The sequence below is a fragment of the Nematolebias whitei genome, chromosome 9, assembly GCF_014905685.2.
Source record: "Nematolebias whitei isolate Nwh7 chromosome 9, NemWhi1, whole genome shotgun sequence".
Classification (NCBI taxonomy): domain Eukaryota; kingdom Metazoa; phylum Chordata; class Actinopteri; order Cyprinodontiformes; family Rivulidae; genus Nematolebias; species Nematolebias whitei.
In genome coordinates, this window is record NC_056506.1 from 19029838 (window position 1) to 19048773 (window position 18936).

Below are 18936 nucleotides of genomic sequence, written 5' to 3' on the forward strand. Positions count from 1 at the left end.
TTTTTTTGAATGTCCAGAGGACCAGATTGAACTTTTTTGGATTTTTCTACCTGGATTATTGAGCATGCATCAGGATATCCTGATGGGTTTGTTCGAGGAGGTTAAAAAATTGAAATTGCAAATAGGAAATAAAGATAAAAAAATAATGGATCTGGAACAAAAGATTGATGACTTGGAACAGAACACAAGACAAGATAACCTTGTTATAACGGGACTGGAAGTTAAGACTCGGTCATATGCAAAAGTGGCTGCTGGTGTAAAAACAAGAGAAGATGCATCACAACAAGAGCTACAGACTCTGGAGGAGCAGGTGGTGGCTTTTTTACAGGACAGGGATATTGATATTGATCACAATGATATTTCAATATGTCACACCCTGCCCAGCAAAACAGAAAAAATTAAACCAATAATTGTTGTAAGATTTATTAGCAGAAAAACAAGAAATAATGTAATGATACAGGCTAGAAAACTGAATGGAACAAAAGTTTATATAAATGAACATCTAACAAAGAAAAAAGGCAATATTGCTCGTGAAGCAAGGTTGTTAAAAAAACAGAACAAAATAGTATCAACATGGACAAGAAATGGAAAAAATTGGATTAAAGTACAGGAAGGTTCACAAGCTAAAATAATTCAAGAGCTAAAGGATTTGGAAAGATTGAGATGAGCTTAGGAGATGATGATAAATTGTATTATGAAATATTTTGTACATAAAATCGACGAAACAAACAACCTGATGAAAAAATACATTGAATCATGACGATGTACGATGAATCAGAATTTAAAATATATAATGTAGAAGATGTTATTGATAGAAAACTTTTTCCAGTTGTAAAAGGTAGTGAATATTATAACGTAGAACAGTTCAACAAAATTAATATGGCAAATGGAGCACTCTCTATAATTAATTTAAATTGTAGAAGCATTAATGCAAATATATCTAAGATATCAGATTACTTAAAAAAAATTTATAAAACTTGTACAATAGTAGCACTCTCAGAAACATGTCTAAATGATGGAAACATAAATAATGCTTATATTGAAGGGTATGAATTATTTCACATGAATAGGAAAAATAAAAAAGGTGGAGGAGTGGCTCTGTTTGTCAAATGTGGAATAAAGTGTAGATTGAATAGTGAAATGTCAATAATTGTTGACAATATATTGGAAATGATAACAATAGAAATAACAAATAAGAATAATAAAAACATAACAATAAGTTGTGTATATCGATCACCTGGATCAAAAATAGAGTCATTCACAGACAAAATCATGGAGTTATTGGTTAAGAGTTGTAATAAAAAAGTTTTTTTGTGTGGAGATTTTAATATTGATCTAGGGAATATAACTGATTCATATAACATCGGTACATTTATGGATTCAATGTATAGATTGAGTTTTTTCCCGTTGATATCAAATTCAACGAGAATCACAACACAGTGCTACAGTAATAGATAATATTTTTATAAATATCACAGATGGTGATGCGATATGTGGTATTCTGGTGACTGATTTAAGTGATCCTTTACCAATTTTCACAATTTACAAAAATGATTAAATTTATATAAAACCAATTATCCCCTCCCTGGGCTGCCACCTTACCGTGGTGGAGGGGTTTGAGTGTCCCAATGATCCTAGGAGCTATGCTGTCAGGGGCTTTCTGCCCCTAGTAGGGTCACCCATGGCAGACAGGTCCTAGGTGAGGGACCAGACAAAGTGCAGCCCAATAACCCCGATGATGACACAAATAAATGGACCTAGTGTTCCCTTGCCCGGACGTGGGTCACCGGGGCCCCACTCTGGAGCCAGGCCTGGAGGTGGGGCACGCGGGCGAGCGCCTGGTGGCCGGGCTTTTACCCATGGAGCTCGGCCGGGCACAGCCCGAAGAGGAGATGTGGGTCCCCCTTCCCATGGGCTCACCACCTGTGGGAGGGGCCAAAGGGGTCGGGTGCAATGTGGGATGGGTGGTGACCGAGGGCGGGGACCCTGGCGGTCTGATCCTCGGCTACAGAAGCTGGCTATTGGGACGTGGAATGTCACCTCACTGGTGGGGAAGGAGCCTGAGCTCGTGTGTGAGGCTGAGAGGTTCTGGCTAGAAATAGTCGGACTCACCTCTACGCATGGCTCGGGCTCTGGAACCAGTTTCCTTGAGAGGGGCTGGACACTCTTCCACTCTGGAGTTGCCCCTGGTGAGAGGCGCCGAGCAGGCGTGGGCGTACTTATTGCCCCCCAACTTGGTGCCTGTGTGTTGGGGTTCACCCCAGTGAATGAGAGGGTGGCCTCCCTCCGCCTACGTGTGGGGGGACGGGTTCTGACTGTCGTTTGTGCTTATGCACCAAACGGCAGTTCAGATTATCCACCCTTTCTGGAGTCCTTGGAGGGGGGTACTGGAAAGTGCACCTCCTGGGGACTCCCTTGTTCTGCTGGGGGACTTCAATGCTCATGTGGGCAATGACAGTGAGACCTGGAGGGGTGTGGTTGGGAGGAACGGCCCCCCTGATCTGAACCAGAGTGGTGTTCTGTTGTTGGACTTCTGTGCTCGTCATGGATTGTCAATAACAAATACATTGTTCAAGCATAAGGGTGTCCATATGTGCTCTTGGCACCAGGACACCCTAGGCCGCAGTTCGATGATCGACTTTGTCATCGTCTCATCTGATCTGCAGCCACATGTCTTGGACACTCGTCTGAAGAGAGGGGCGGAGCTGTCAACTGATCACTACCTGGTGGTGAGTTGGCTCCGATGGTGGGGGAGGATGCTGGCCAGACCTGGCAGACCCAAACGTATTGTGAGTGTTTGATGGGAACGTCTGGCAGAGGCTCCTGTGAGACGGAGTTTCAACTCCCACCTCCGAGAAAAATTTGAACATGTTCCGAGGGAGGTGGGGGACATTGAGTCTGAGTGGACCATGTTTCGTGCCTCTATTGTCGCGGCGGCTTACCAGAGCTGTGGCCGCAAGGTTGTCGGTGCCTGTCGCGGTGGCAACCCTCGAACCCGATGGTGGACACCGTCGGTGAGGGATGCTGTCAGGCTGAAGAAGGAGTCCTATCGGGCCTTTTTGGCCTGTGGGACCCCGGAAGCAGCTGATGGGTACCGGCAGTCCAAGCGACATGTGGCTCGGGTGGTTGCTGAGGCAAAAACTCGAGCATGGGAGGAGTTCGGAGAGGCCATGGACAACGACTTCCGCACGGCTTCGAGACGATTCTGGTCCACCATCCGGCGTCTCAGTGGGGGTAAGCTGTACGCCACCAACACTGTTTATAGTGGGAGTGGTGTGCTGCTGACCTCAACTCGGGATGTTGTGGGTCGGTGGGCAGAATACTTTGAAGACCTCCTCAATCCCACCGGCACGTCTTCCACTGAAGAAGCGGAGCCTGGGGACTCTGGGTCGGGCCCTCCAATCTCTGGTGCTCAGGTCACCGAGGTGGTTAAAAAGCTCCTCGTGGGAGGACCCCAGGGGTGGATGAGATTCGCCCAGAGTTCCTTAAGGCTCTGGATGTTGTAGGGTTGTGTTGGCTTACACGACTCTGCAATATTGCGTGGACATCGGGGAAAGTTCCCCTGGATTGGCAGACCGGGGTGGTGGTCCCCCTATTCAAAAAGGGGGACCGTAGAGTGTGCTCCAACTACAGGGGAATCACGCTCTTAAGCCCCCCTTGTAAGGCCTATTCAGGGTTCTGGAGAGGAGGGTCCGTCGGATAGTCGAACCTCGGATTCAGGAGGAGCAATGCGGTTTTCGTCCTGGCCGTGGAACACTGGACCAGCTCTACACTCTCAGCAGGGTCCTGGAGGGTGCGTGGGAGTTTGCCCAACCAGTCTACATGTGCTTTGTGGACTTGGAGAAGGAGTTTGAACGCGTCCCTTGGGGGACCCTGTGGGGGGTACTCTGGGAGTATGGGGTACCGGGCCCTTTGATTCGGGCTGTTAGGTCCCTGTATGACCGGTGTCAGAGCCTGGTCCGCATCGCCGGCAGTAAGTCGGGCTTGTTCCCGGTGAGAGTTGGACTCCGCCAAGGTTGCCCTTTGTCACCAATTATGTTCAAGCAAGCCAAGGTGTTGAGGGGAACCGTTTTGGTGACCTTATGATCGGGCCTCTGCTTTTTGCAGATGATGTGGCCCTATTGGCTTGCCCTTGGCAGTGGTCCTCACTGTCAGGTGGTGAGTCAAAATACATATTCTAAAAGATGGAAGACATTATTTTGAATGGGATATTTTATGCAGTAGGCGTAAAGAATTGGATTGTGCAGTGTTTAATGAAAGTTTTCACTCTTATGTAATGGAGCGTTTAAAACATCTGTTGTGCAATCCAGGACACCAGAATGACTCTGTTGAAGGTAAATGCTGTAGTCCCAGAATAGAACTTGCTAACAGATGATTAATGTTAATAACAGATGAATGTTGAATCAGACTTTTATTAATTGGATTGTTTATTTTTCCTTCTCAGCAGCCTGAGAAGACTGAGCTATGGATTGGGGAGGTGAGTCTGGCTAGGCCCACAAAACACAGACAGGTAGTCTTCAGATACATACAGCATCCATCTGAGTGTTGATCATGACCCTCTAGTGCTGGGTGCCGGATCGGATACCAGATGTGTTCAGGTGGACATGGAAGTTGGGTCTGAGAAACTGACCAATGGGAAGGTTCAAAGAAACTGTCAGTCGAGCACCACTGACACAACAACAAAGAAATTGTCAGCCAAACAATATGACTTTTCGAAGCAAAAGATCTATCAGTCCAACAACAAACTGAATGAACTGTCCAGAGGGGGTCCTGGAGTTTGTCAACAGCGGGAACATCCAGTCAAGTCTCGCTGTATGCTGAGCTATGAACTGCTGCACAAAGCTGAACTGGTCTCCAGACAAAGGGAGACAAACTGAAGACTGAAAGGCTGAAAAAAAAGCTGGTGGTCAATCTGTCCAAGGTCACTAACATCAACTGCAGCCTGACGGAAGTGTCAACCCCACATTTGGTATGTGATGGTCATCCGAGCGCCTTGGGGTCAGGATCAAAACTGCAGTTGGCTTTGATAATAATCACTCACATAGGCTCATTTTAAGACGGGTGACAAAACATGACACAGGAGTATTACTGTGGGGGTGCTAGATGATTCGCCCTTTTCCAATTGCTCTGAGATGAAATTTGTTTTATTACATCTAAACCTAATAGGACGATGAATAATGCTCCCCACCCATGAGCATAATATTGACTTTTTAACTTTTCGTTCATACAGGTCACGAGGTCTCATTCCAAAAAAACCTGTACCTGAGACCTGATTTGGATTGAGTTCACTAATGTTTTCTAAAGTAATACTAAATGATTGTCTTTGCCTTGAATGAGCTCATTTGGTGGGTCTGGTTTGATACAAGGGATGAAATTTATTTAATGGTTAACTCTTTGCTAAATTATGAGAGCTTGGGTTATATTTGGCAATTTTTTTGCAAAACCTGGATTTAATAACAGTAGGGGGAAGATTAAAACTACACCATATTTTATATTTCTGAAACTAATACTCAGACTGGGTGTTAGTAAATTACAGCCGGTAATACTTCAGATTTGAAACAGAAAACTGTTTCAAAAAGGGGGAAGGAGAAGGCTGCTCTTAGCAGGAAACTGTTCATACAATGATTAGATCATTACAAAATATACAAAGCAGGAAACAGTTCATATAATGATTAGATCATTACAAAATATACAAAAATAACTTCTTAGGGTTTTATATTTAAAATGAACAGCAAAAAGCCAGTAGTAAGTCTGAAGCGTTTATAGGATCATTTAGGATAATCACATTAGGGCTGCAACAACGAATCAATAAAATCGATAAAAATTGATGATTAAAAGCGTTGGCAACGAATTTCGTTATCGATTCGTTGTGTCGCGCGATTATGCGTCTTTCACGGCGCTGCGGATCCGTTTCGTTTCGTTCACCTGCAGTTCATTGTCAATGCTGACTGACTGAATAAAGTTTGGAAAAAAAAAAACTGCAGCGCGAGTTGAACAGAGCGAGGAGGGAGGAAGAAACAGAGCAGACTGTTTTCAAAGGAAAATAAGTAAATTTTACAAACGACGCAGTGAAAACTGTTCGACCCAAGTCCTCCAAAGTGTGGGAGAACTTCACAAAGATAAAAAATGAGAAGCATGCAGCTTTGAAAATCACCGACACGACACGAGAGACCCACGCTGATAAACGTAAACATGTCGGAGTCACGAGCTGCAGCAGATACAACATGTCTCACTCCCAACTCGTGTTGCAGGTGAGTCTCTACAATTTAACACTTTGTTCTGTTTCAAGAGAGAAAATGTAACGTCAGTCTCTCTGTAGCTGAAGCTGCTGCTTGTTTGTTTGTTTGTTTGTCTGATTAATGGCGGTGATAGAGAACGTGTGTGTTTTTATTTAATTGGTACAAGCAGTGTTTAAATGTGATTTATAAATAAATCTAACACAAAGATAATAATTTAATGATTAAGCTTCAACTTTTACTTTGCTGGCAAAGTCTGAAGACACTGCATGTATGGCAGGATGAATTGCATTTAAACAGGAATTAAAGTGATTTATTACATCTACTCAAATGTGTGTAATTAAGTATTTTATATGTGTGTGTGTGTGTGTGTTTAATTGCTCTTTTAGCTACTTTTGCCTGAACCTAACACTGTAAGTGAAACAAGGCATTTCTTGAGTTGCTGTAAATTATGCTATAAAACATATTTACTGTCTCATTCCAGAAAACAACAACAACACTTCATGATGGACAGACATCATGGACACCACAGCAGCAGCTGTCTTCACTGAAATCATCCTGAACATGATCCGTCACTGACATGAGGCCTCTGTCGATGGTTGAAGACGAAGGCTTCACTACAATAATCCACATTTTTAATCCAGGTTACAATAATCCACACTTTTAATCCAGGTTACACTCTTCCCTCAAGGACACATTTTACAAAGTAGCTACATACTGTGCAGGTATAAAGATACATTTGTATATATTTTTGTGTACATTTATTTTTTTAAGCTATTTGACTAAATTTTATTTTTTTTATTATTCAGTATTTTACTAACACAATAGTCAAATAGCAACCTGTTTTTAGTGTGAATTGCTATGTCAGTCAAATGTTCAATTTTGGAATAAAGGGGTGGAAATTAAAACGTTTTTTTTTTTTTTTGCCGATTCATCGATTAATCGAAAAAATAATCATCCGATGAATCGATTATGGAAATAATCGTTAGTTGCAGCCCTAAATCACATTGACATTTGAAAAGTGGAATAAATCAGAAGCCTACAAAAACGACATTGCACTTGTATATATCGGTTTAACAAAAGTACCTTGCTCTTTCTTTGTTGTAATGTGTACAGATTCCAGAAAAGGGGGACGCCCCTAGCATCAAAACACAGACTCCTGAAGTGGATTTGAGCAAAGGTTAAGGAGAAATGGGGTGATTCGGTATTTTTAAACACAACTGACTTGACTGACTGGACTGGACTTAAATAGTTTAATTGGGCTAATAAAAGGTTTCATGAACAAGGTATTTTAACCACATTCTTTCTTTCTTTTTCTTCCTTGCTCTTTCTTCCCCTCTTTCGCACACAGGTACCTGGAGGGAAGATTAAATTCCTCTTGTTTCCACAGTGTATATGTCAGTTGTTTAAACTTTTAAGGTTATATTGTATTTTTATGCTGTTGGCGCAAACGTTTAATGAAGTTACTTCCACAGGCTCCAGGAGGAGGGAGGCCGGCGTGGGGGACTGCTTATTGCAGGGTGTTGTTGTGTATGGGTATTGTGTTAGGTTTAACTTTGCTTATTGTAGGTAGATCCGTTGACTGCAAAGGCTTGGAAGGAGGAAGACGGTACCACAGTACACAAGTATCCTTGGAGAAGTCCAGTATGTACCTCATTTCAGTTTCAAGTGTATAGATGAATGTAAGAATAGCATTTTATTTCAGTTTTACAAGCTCTGTTTTATTATAACCATTACAGTGTAAGAGTACACACTAGCAGTAGCAATAATGACCATCAGGGTGTCCAATAATTAAGAAACAGGTTTTACTCACTAGGAAGTAACTACAGTCAGTTTTTTTTGACCAGGCCCACAAATGGGTCATGGATCCCACAGATAAAATAATCAAAAGGCCATACAGGGTGTTAAACAATTCGCAAGCTTTGGTGTCCAGCTTTTCTCATCAGGAGGGAGAATCTCTGACCGAGGAGATTGACTACGGACCATCACACCGGACTGGGTCCTGCTGAAAAGAGGGATAGGACCCCACCAGGTGGTGGAGAGAACATCACACACCATCGTTCTCCAGAAGGAGAGGGACACCTGTTGCGACCACAACCAGTGCGCCCCTGCAGAGGAGCTGAATCGATCACTGGACCAGATGGAGGCTGATCTGCTGGAACATCAGGAGGACAGCTCCCCAATACACCTGGAGGAGGTGACAGGACCTTCGTGGGAGCTCACTCTTTGCCCCTTTGTTCTGGTAGGAAAAGGCAGTAGCAAACATTGGAGAAGAAGTCTCCGCTCTGCCTAAGTCGGTCAGTCAGGTGGAACGGGGAAGGATGGAAAGAAGATTCCCAGCCCTGACCGTGAAGAACAGAAGACGCGTCAAACTGATTTTAGTTTTGTCCCAATGCACACACACGTCATTTAGAATGTCTGATCAGACTGATAAAGGTTCTGAGGAATTTACATGAAGATATCTCCGAGGGCCGAATCCCGCCGAGCACCAAAAGGACCCTTGTGGACGAACAAGGCCTCCCACCGCAAGCTCAAGAATTGAGTGTGTTGTCTTTTCTTGTTTAACATGAGTGTCTTGTCTTTCCTTTCAGTCATTCTGAAAAACAACCAGAGAAGGGTCGTGGATTCAATTGGAAACTCTTAACTATTCAAAATTTTACTCCATTCAATTGGGCATTTAATCATTCTAAAATCCCACGAGTTATTTTAAAGGTGGTTTAACAGGAGGTCAATTTTGGTATTAGGGTAGAGTTTTACTTATTTTGGTGTGTTGGGCATTTATCTTTTACTAGGAGTGTTGCGTTTTTTGTATTTTTATAAAGGTTTATGCATTTGGTATTTTTACAGGTTTTGAAGGGTTTGAACCAGGGGTCTGGTCCAGGACCCCTGGAGGGTTGTAGTAAGTTTGGGTCACTTCCATCTGGACAAATCCAAAAGGGTGTGATCTCCCATGAATATGGGGAGATCAAAAGAGGGATTGTTGGATTTCATATGTTTATACCTTTTTATATTTCCTATCAAGCATTCAAATGTCATGTTATACAAAGTGTGTGTGTCTTTCTTCCAGGGTTGAACTATATTTATAGAAAATGTTTACTAATTCTAACCATTTTACCTTTACATATAATCTTATATCGGCTAATGATAATTTTACAAGTTCACATTTGATATATTACAAGCAATCAAATCATGCCAGATAGCAGACTGATTAACATAAATAAAGCTAGAACACATTTCTTTAATTTAGACAATATAGATTGACTAAATAAAATCCCTCAGGTTCTCTCTTAATAATAACAATTAGCATTTAATCGTTTAACCATTGTTTGATGATGGGTCAGTTTAGATGAGAGAATACAGGTTTAATCTTCACAGTAAAGTACCAGAGTTTTACTAAATGTGGGGGCAGGGTGACTTCAACTGAACTAAAACACAAGTATAAGTCAGAGGGATAAATTAAGAACACAAACATGAGTTAGTTAATAATTAATAGTTATTAATTATTCCTAGAAAGAAAATAACTAACTCAAGATCATTTGGTATCACTAAGGCATAATCAAGTTAAACTGAAACAGAGCTAAAACAAAGAACCGATTTCAGTAAGCCATAAACTTCTTATCTGTAGAATGTAGACTAACGTCCTTCAGGGGGCGGGCTAGATCAGTAACCATGGCAACCGAAGGGCTAAACCAATCAGAAGAGCTAGCTTTCTCAAAGCTTTGATAAAAGCCGGAAATGACACACGCCCAGCGAGCATTTCCGGGGAAGACCGAGACGGTTCGTTCTTTTAATGCTCCAAATATATGCATATATTTTACAAATGTAATTGTTTGTCTCTGAATACCTGTAACCCCTGTTTGTCAAATAAATCTTTTATACCGAGGGCGATGTCTCAGCTGTCTTGAACACGACGTGGTAACGGTCCGCGACAATATGTATATATGTATATGTATATATGTATGTGCCAACATCTAATATTTTATTCTGAATAGAACACAAATCACAGATCAAAAGTTTAAACTGAGAGAATGTATAATTTTAAGGGAAAAATCTGATTCCAAATTTCATGGCGTCAACAAATCCCAAAAAAGTTGGGACAAGTCCATTTTTACCACTGTGTGGCATCCCCACTTCTTCTTACAACACTCAACAGACGTCTGGGGACAGAGCTGGCAACAGCGGATGGCACGGTGGATTGTGCTCACTGACAATGCTTTCTGGAAGTATTCCTGAGCCCATTCTGTTAATTCCTTGACAGTGGCATTCCTGTTTGAGGTGTAGTGACGTTTAAGGGCCCGGAGATCACGAGCATCCAGTAGTTTTACGGCCTTGACCCTTACGCACAGCGATTGTTCCAGATTCTCTGAATCTTTTGATGATGTTATGCACGTTTGATGAAGATAACTTAAAAGTCTTTGCTATTTTACGCTGGGTAACACCATTCTGGTATTGCTGCACTATCTTTCTGCGCAACAATGGTGGAATTGGTGATCCTCTTACCATCTTGGCTTCTGAGAGACACTGACACTCTGAGAAGCTCTTTTTATACCCAATCATGTTGTCAATTGACCTAATTAGTGTTAATTGGTCTTCCAGCTGTTCGTTATATGCTCAATTTCCTTTTTCCAGCCACTTATTGCTACTTGTCCCAACTTTTTTGGGATTTGTTGACACTGAAATTTTTAATCAACATATTTTTCCTTTAAAATTTTACACTTACTCAGATTAAACTTTTGATCCGTCATCGATGTTATATTACGAATAAAATATTGCCATTTGCCATCTCCACATCATTGCATTCAGTTTTTATTCACAATTTGTTTAGTGTCCTAACTTTTTTGGAATCCGGTTTGTAAATGCACCTGCTCTGTGATAGTCTCAGGGTTCTGTTCAAAGAGCAGAGAGCATCATGAAGACCAAGGAACACACCAGGCAGGTCCGAGATACTGTTGTGGAGAAGTTTAAAGCCAGATTTGGATACAAAAAGATTTCCCAAGCTTTAAACATCCCAAGGAGCACTGTGCAAGCAATCATATTGAAACGGAAGGAGTATCAGACCACTGCAAATCTACCAAGACCCGGCCATCCCTCTAAACTTTCATCTGGAACAAGGAGAAGACTGATCAGAGATGCGGCCAAGAGGCCCATGATCACTCTGGATGAACTGCAGAGATCTACAGCTGAGGTGGGAGAGTCTGTCCATAGGACAACAATCAGTTGTACACTGCACAAATCTGGCCTTTATGGAAGAGTGGCAAGAAGAAAGCCATTTCTCAAAGATATCCATAAAAAGTGTTGTTTAAAGTTTGTCACAAGCACCTGGGAGACACACCAGACATGTGGAAGAAGGTGCGCTGGTCAGATGAAACCAAAATTGAACTGTTTGGCCACAATGCAAAACGACATGTTTGGCGTAAAAGCAACACAGCTCATCACCCTGAACACACCATCCCCACTGTCAAACATGGAGGTGGCAGCATCATGGTTTGGGCCTGGTTTTTGTCAGCAGGGACAGGGAAAATGGTCAGAATTGATGGGAAGATGGATGGGGCCAAATACAGGACCATTCTGGAAGAAAATCTGTTTGAGTCTGCAAGAGACCTGAGACTGGGACGGAGATTTATCTTCCAACAAGACAATGATCCAAAACAAAAAGCCAAATCTACAATGGAATGGTTCACAAATAAACATATCCAGGTGTTGGAATGGCCAAGTCCAAGTCCAGACCTGAATCCAATCAAGAATCTGTGGAAAGAGCTGAAGACTGCTGTTCACAAACGCTCTCCATCCAACCTCACTGAGCTCGAGCTGTTTTGCAAAGAAGAATGGGCAAGAATTTCAGTGTCTCCATGTTCAAAACTGATAGAGACAAACCCCAAGAGACTTGCAGCTGGAACTGCAGCAAAAGGTGGCGCTACAAAGTATTAATGCAAGGGGGTCTAATAATATTGCAGGCCCCACTTTTCAGTTTTTTATTTGTTAAAAAAGTTTGACATCCAATAAATTTCATTCCACTTCACGATTGTGTCCCACTTGTTGTTGATTCTTCACAAAAATTAAAATGTTATATCTTTATGTTTGAAGCCTGAAATGTGGCAAAAGGTTGAAAAGTTCAAGGGGGCCGAATACTTTCGCAAGGCACTGTAGATAGGATAGATGGATGGATGGATCTTGGCAGCCATGGTAGGAAATTTTTTTAATTAAACATTTAAAGTGAGTTTAGTGTAATAGAACAGTTTAAAGCGGACATTTGTCTGTGGCCTCCGAGTGCCATACTGCATTTAAGGACTCTGTAGCTCTTTCAAGGACAGCAGAATAATTCTCACTCTCTCCTGACACACATTCACACAATACATCACACACATGTCCTCTGAATGAGGTTCACTCACACACGCACACGCACACACACACACACACTCTTATCAGTGTTCCCTTTAAAAGTGCCTCGCTGTCATTAGGCAGCAAGAAGATGGAGAGAGATGAGGCTTGTTAACATGTCTGATGTGTGTGCACGTGCAGTCAGCCGTGCACACACGATCAGTACAATTCACAAAGAGCAGGAGCAGGGGTGTCCTGCTGCACAGAGATAATGCAAACAGAGATGTGCCATCTGGAAGGCACAAAAAATGTGAGGAAGTCAAGAGGACAAAGCCTCGGTGGAGACATCTGAATCTTTAACATGTACAAAAACAGCAGAGGAATCTGGGGGAAGTTTCAGCGTTCAGCTCTGAGTATTCCCTCATTTCAAACTGTAACCAAGGTCAAATGGCGCTGTTACGTTCCCACTCCACTCTGGACTCGTTTCACTTCTAAATGTTAATGAAATGCAGATAATAAATTGGCCTGGCAGCCCTCCAGACTCCAACAAGATCCTTCAGAAATGTGCCTGTGGTCAGACGCTTCATGCTGCTTGACTGATGGATCACTGCGCCTCCAGGTGCTGTAATCTGACGTAGAGCCTCGGATAAACGATGCTGTTGGCACGCTCCAAAGACATGACGATGTGTAACCCTGTCATGTGCAGCACTGAGAGCAGCTGAGACTAATGGGAATGTCCTGCAGAGAGTAACAGGCCCATCACAGCTCACAATCATTAATTTTTTTTTTTTTAAATCATCAATCGTCATGAAAGTATTCAACATTTTTCAGTCAGGTCAACTGCACAGTTTCTTTTTTTTTTTTTTTTTAACGTTTCACCTTCCATCCGGAAGGCTTCAACAGTCAAGGAAGCACACAACACAAAACTGATTCTTCCCCCAAACAGCTTCCTCCAAAGTGGAACAAACCAGTTATGTTAGTGCTAGTGGATTTTTTGGTCATGAAAGTAATCATCTCTAACTGAATCGTTCAGAATAAACCCAGCTCAAGATGGCTGCCACAGCTAGGCGATCTAAGCAGACGCAAAAATAGAACAATCAAATTTAGATACGTTGAGCTAACATTGGATACAGTATGAGCTGAGAGTTGTGCCCAACACGTATTCTGAAGGCCGGCAGATCCCACAAGCTCTCTGTATATTGATTTATAACACAACATTGTTTTTAAGGTGGGATTTAAACCAACATCATTTCATATTTAGTTTGAAACTCCAGTTTGAAAGGCACTAAGAGATTTACAGTCATTTAAACGATGCTGGGTCTGTCAGGGGTGAATACAGTTTTAATTCAGGAAAATGAGGAACTCTTTTTGTGGTGGACCCATTATTATCCACCTGAAGAGGGTCTTGCTCTTCTATCAACTTTAATGCTCCCTGAACCGCAACGCGTACTCGATGTTATATCCAAATGACCGGCTCAACTTTGATTGACGTTTCGAGTTACCATAGCGACGTAATTTGTAAAGAAAGACACCATTTTTCTCAGAAAACAGAAAATTGACTGTACCTCAGCAAATCCGAGATATTGAGCTGAAATGTGGTATGGTTGTAGCCAAGAGCGAGTTGTTATAGATTCCTAGCGCAAATCAAAAATCCAAGATGGCCACCTTAGTTAAAAAGAGGAAAATACATTAACTCCACTATTTTGAAAGATCCAACAATGTTCAGTCAGGTCATCTGGACATTTTTTTTTTTTTTTTGTGCTGAGACGTTTCGCCCGTCATCCAACGGACTTCTTCAATCTGAGGAGCCACCAAACAAAACTGGTGGAGAATCAGTTTTGTTTGGTGGTCAACAATCCTCGCCCACTCTCACCTGATCCTGGTCGTCTCTTCCCAGGTCTTTGTCATTTGTCCCAAAATTAGTGTTCCTTTCCATTCTGGGCCTTTCTGTTAGATCTTCAGTCCTGCATCGATGGATTTCCAACTCCACATTCAGGTTTTTCTCCTCGCTTCCAGTGACATTCATCTCTAGTTTTGCTGCAAGTTTACTGCACGTCAGCCATTTTTAATGTATTGGTTAAATAAAACCGATCCTCATGTCCAGCCTGCAGTCTGGGTCTGAACCCTCCTAAACCGTGACAGTTTCAGCTAAAGATGTGTACACTGGATCCATCAGTTCTTCTCCGTTTTCTAAACATGATACGGTCTTTCACTCATTGTTGTCATGCAAAAGAAGAAACTCTGAAAAGAAAACCCAAGAGGTGTACAGTTTTTTTATTCTCTTTGCAACAAAAGCAGAGGAGAGATTTTCTCTCTATAGAAGCTTAACCACAAATTACTGGTGACTAGACAAAAGGAACCGTAAACTTTTGATTTTGTTGATCAAAAATAGACGAGCTTCTCACTGACGAAGGGAAATTAGTGGTTGTGCACGGCATTCTGCAGTCCTGCAACATTCTGTGTAAGTGCACGTGTTAACCACACATTTAGCACTCTTTACTGAAAACAGCAGCACCAGCTGTTTTTATCAGAAGCTCTGTGGTTTTAATGTTGACTCTACTTTTATGAGAATGTTTTGTTCATGTTTTATTGAGTTTCGTAACTTTCACCGTCTTCTGTTGGTTTGAACTTTTAACATGTTAAAACAGGAACAAACTCTCTGAGATGGTCAGGATGTGCAGCAAAACTGCAGGCATAGACCTACAGAACCTCCCCGACCTACAGAACCTCTCTGACCTACAGAACCTCTCTGACCTACAGAACCTCTCTGACCTACAGAACCTCTCCGACCTACAGAACCTCTCTGACCTACAGAACCTCTCTGACCTACAGAACCTCTCTGACCTACAGAACCTCCCCGACCTACAGAACCTCTCTGACCTACAGAACCTCTCTGACCTACAGAACCTCCCTGACCTACAGAACCTCTCTGACCTACAGAACCTCTCTGACCTACAGAACCTCCCTGACCTACAGAACCTCTCTGACCTACAGAAACTCTCTGACCTACAGAAACTCTCTGACCTACAGAACCTCCCCGACCTACAGAACCTCTCCGACATACAGAACCTCCCCGACCTACAGAACCTCACTGACCTACAGAACCTCTCTGACCTACAGAACCTCCCCGACCTACAGAACCTCACTGACCTACAGAACCTCTCCGACCTACAGAACCTCTCCGACCTACAGAACCTCACTGACCTACAGAACCTCTCCGACCTACAGAACCTCTCCGACCTACAGAGCCTCCCCGACCTACAGAACCTCACTGACCTACAGAACCTCTCTGACCTACAGAACCTCCCCGACGTACAGAACCTCACTGACCTACAGAACCTCCATGACCTAAAGAACCTCTCTGACCTACAGAACCTCCCCGACCTACAGAACCTCCCTGACCTACAGAACCTCTCTGACCTACAGAACTTCCCTGACCTACAGAACCTCACTGACCTACACAAGATGAGGTCAGTGAACAAGGCCAGGCTGATTCTGGCAGATCCTGATCATCACTCCATGGTGAGTTCAGGTTGCTTCTATCTAGGGCTGGACAATAATTTGATATATGTCACGATAAACTTTTATTCAATAACGGTGATATGAGTTTTAAGCACATTTTCGATATTTCGATATGATTAGAGCGTTTCACTGACCCATTTCTTTTTCTGTTCCGGTTGAAGCGGCCGCTTCAGTTTCAACCTGGACAGAAAAAGCTGCGACACAACTACGTAAGTGTGTTGTGACGTAGATGTTACACAGAGCTTGAATCCAGAAGGTGCTAGCCGTAGCAGGCTAGACTAGGCTAATCTCCCACGTACATTAAGTTTTCGCTTCAAAATGAGTTCCCATGACCGTCAGAATGTGACTGAACAAACTTTCACAAGCCAAGAGAAAACGGATGACATCACTGATAAGAGAGGAAAGACTAATTCAGCTGTGTGGAAGTGGTTCGGCTTTCTAAGATCCGATAAACTGCAGGTTTCAGTCAGTGTGCTGCAAAATGTGATGGAGAGTCGTTCCAACTAGCCGTGGGAACTCATCTAACTTGTTCCACTCGATAGAATTTGCTGAGAGTCAGAAGATGAAACACTAAAGTTTGAGCCAACGTGTCCCTGAAACAACACCCCCAGGTGTATCAAAAGAAACATGCAGCAAATGTTAGGTTATGTTGCTGTTTAAAGTTAAAACTATTAATATTGACAAAGATGAGTGTTTTATGTTTGACGGTGATTTCAAAATTGTTTGAAGGCTAAATACAAGTAAAAGTGAACATTAATTTATTTGTACAGTTTGTACAGTTTTTTTGAGGCTTGTGTATTGTTTGTATTGATAATTGAATTATATAGTTATCGACCGAAATTAAGAAATATATTGTGATAAAAGTTTTGGCCACATCGTCCAGCCCTACTTCCATCTGGACGCAGGTATCTGCAGCCCAGATGTAGAACCAACAGACTGAAGAACTCATTCATCCCTTTCACTAGATTAATAAGTTTTATGAGCTACTGCTGTCTGACCTGAAACCCCCCCCCCACACACACACACACACACACACACACACACACACACTTTAGCTACCGCTGCTTCATTTGTGATGCTGATGTAAGATTATTTACTCAGTAACAATATGAATGTAAAAAACATTCAATGAACTAGTCACACATCAGAATCCTAACCAAAGTGTTCGTCCTAGCTGCTTGCAGGACACTATGTTAGGACTGTTGGCCTCACTAAACAACGCCAGCTTTAGCTTTGCCTTCGGTCTAATCATCTTTTATATTTGTTGGATTATGTTCATTTGATTGTGGTAAGATGTACGAGTTAAACTGTAATAATTGTGCTGCCCTTCCATCTTGTAGATGGTACTGAGAGCAGCCCAGCAGAAAGCATGGCAGGATATGTTGTGGAAAGATGATGCAAAGTAAAACAAAAATCTAACCCACAACAAAGCTATAACTGTGAGGTATGATTTCCTCATGATCAGCTTAACACGGATATGTTAGAAGGAAGGTGTTTGTAGATGAGAAATAATTTAATGGCCCAGCTGGTTTTCAGTTCAGTTTATTTATATAGCTCCAAGTCACAACAGAAGTCATCTCAGGGTGCTGAACAGAAGCAATCTTATATAATATATTAAAGTAAGTTAACATTATTTATCTGAGGAGCAGACTGCTTTGAATTTAACTTGATTTCATCTTGAGCTAGCATGAAGGCGACGGTAGAAAGAAAAACTCCCTCATGAGGAAGAAACCTTTAGCAGAACCAGACGCAGGACAAGTGGCCATCCATGTTCTGAGTAACTTCCATGTAACTTGTGCTGAACTGAAACTTCTGTCCAACTTATCATCACATCGGCAGACGCTGAAAACTTTGTGCATGTACAAAGACTTCTGGCTGTCATCGGCATACAACAATTTATGCCGTCGTATATCAGCGTGCTGTAATTTGTTCTAAACTTACACCACTCACACCAGCGTGTTTGTCTATTTTTTTTCACCCGTTGGCAAAAGCTGATGCCGTAAGTGACGTGTGACAGCCTCCTAACACACAGGCTGACCTGGGCACATCATCAGCTGTGTGATAGTCAGTAAAACTCAAACGATCCACTAGTAAACATCAGAAACCTTTGAAAAAGGGGCTGTGCTTAAATTCCTGTGTTCACCAATCCCTTCCACAGTAGAGTTGCATTCGGGCCCAAAAAATCCAACTCGACCTGGCCCCAGCCCATAGCCATCATTTCCAAACCCCACCTGACCGGACGAATTAACAGTAATTACAGGCCAGAACCCGAAAAACCCTCCCCGATATTTTTAATTAAACTTCGACTACTTGTAAAATTATTAACGGTCAGTGGACGCGCGCACCTGAGGGGGAAGATTGGAGCTGAGGGGGTGCTTGTCCTTTCATGGTTGTCAAAGCATTAAATTCCTGCTTCTGCCTGCATTCTGCATTATTCAGACACGGACCCTGCTCTGACATATCTACTTTGTGATCTCACCTGTTTGGGTCGTAGGCCACGCGCGTCCACTGCGCTGAATGAACGTCCATTTGAGCTGATGGATCGCTGCTTGGCAGTGTAGTCCCATCAGAAGCATAACTGAACTTTATTTTACCTCTTTCAAGGCTGGTCAGTGCGCGGTCAAATGGCCGTGTGCTGCCGGTGAATGTATGGCAGGCCATGTTGCCATATAATTGGATTTCATGACAAGCCCTGTTGCCATATCGTTGGATTGTCAGCAGACGCAATCACAAGCCCGACACCGACACAGACACCGACCCGACCATCCAGCACATTATTATGGCCCAGCCCAAATTCAGGTCGGGCTGGGCCAGGCTTCGGGACCGGGTTAGAATAACAGCTCTATTCCGTGGTCCATGG

At 42.7% G+C, this 18936-nt stretch overlaps 1 protein-coding gene across 1 annotated transcript in view; it reads right to left on the minus strand.

The window, feature by feature from the left end:
- Positions 1-18936, minus strand: part of rem2 (RAS (RAD and GEM)-like GTP binding 2) — a 76767-nt gene that overhangs the window by 8079 nt on the left and 49752 nt on the right. The window lies entirely within an intron of this gene.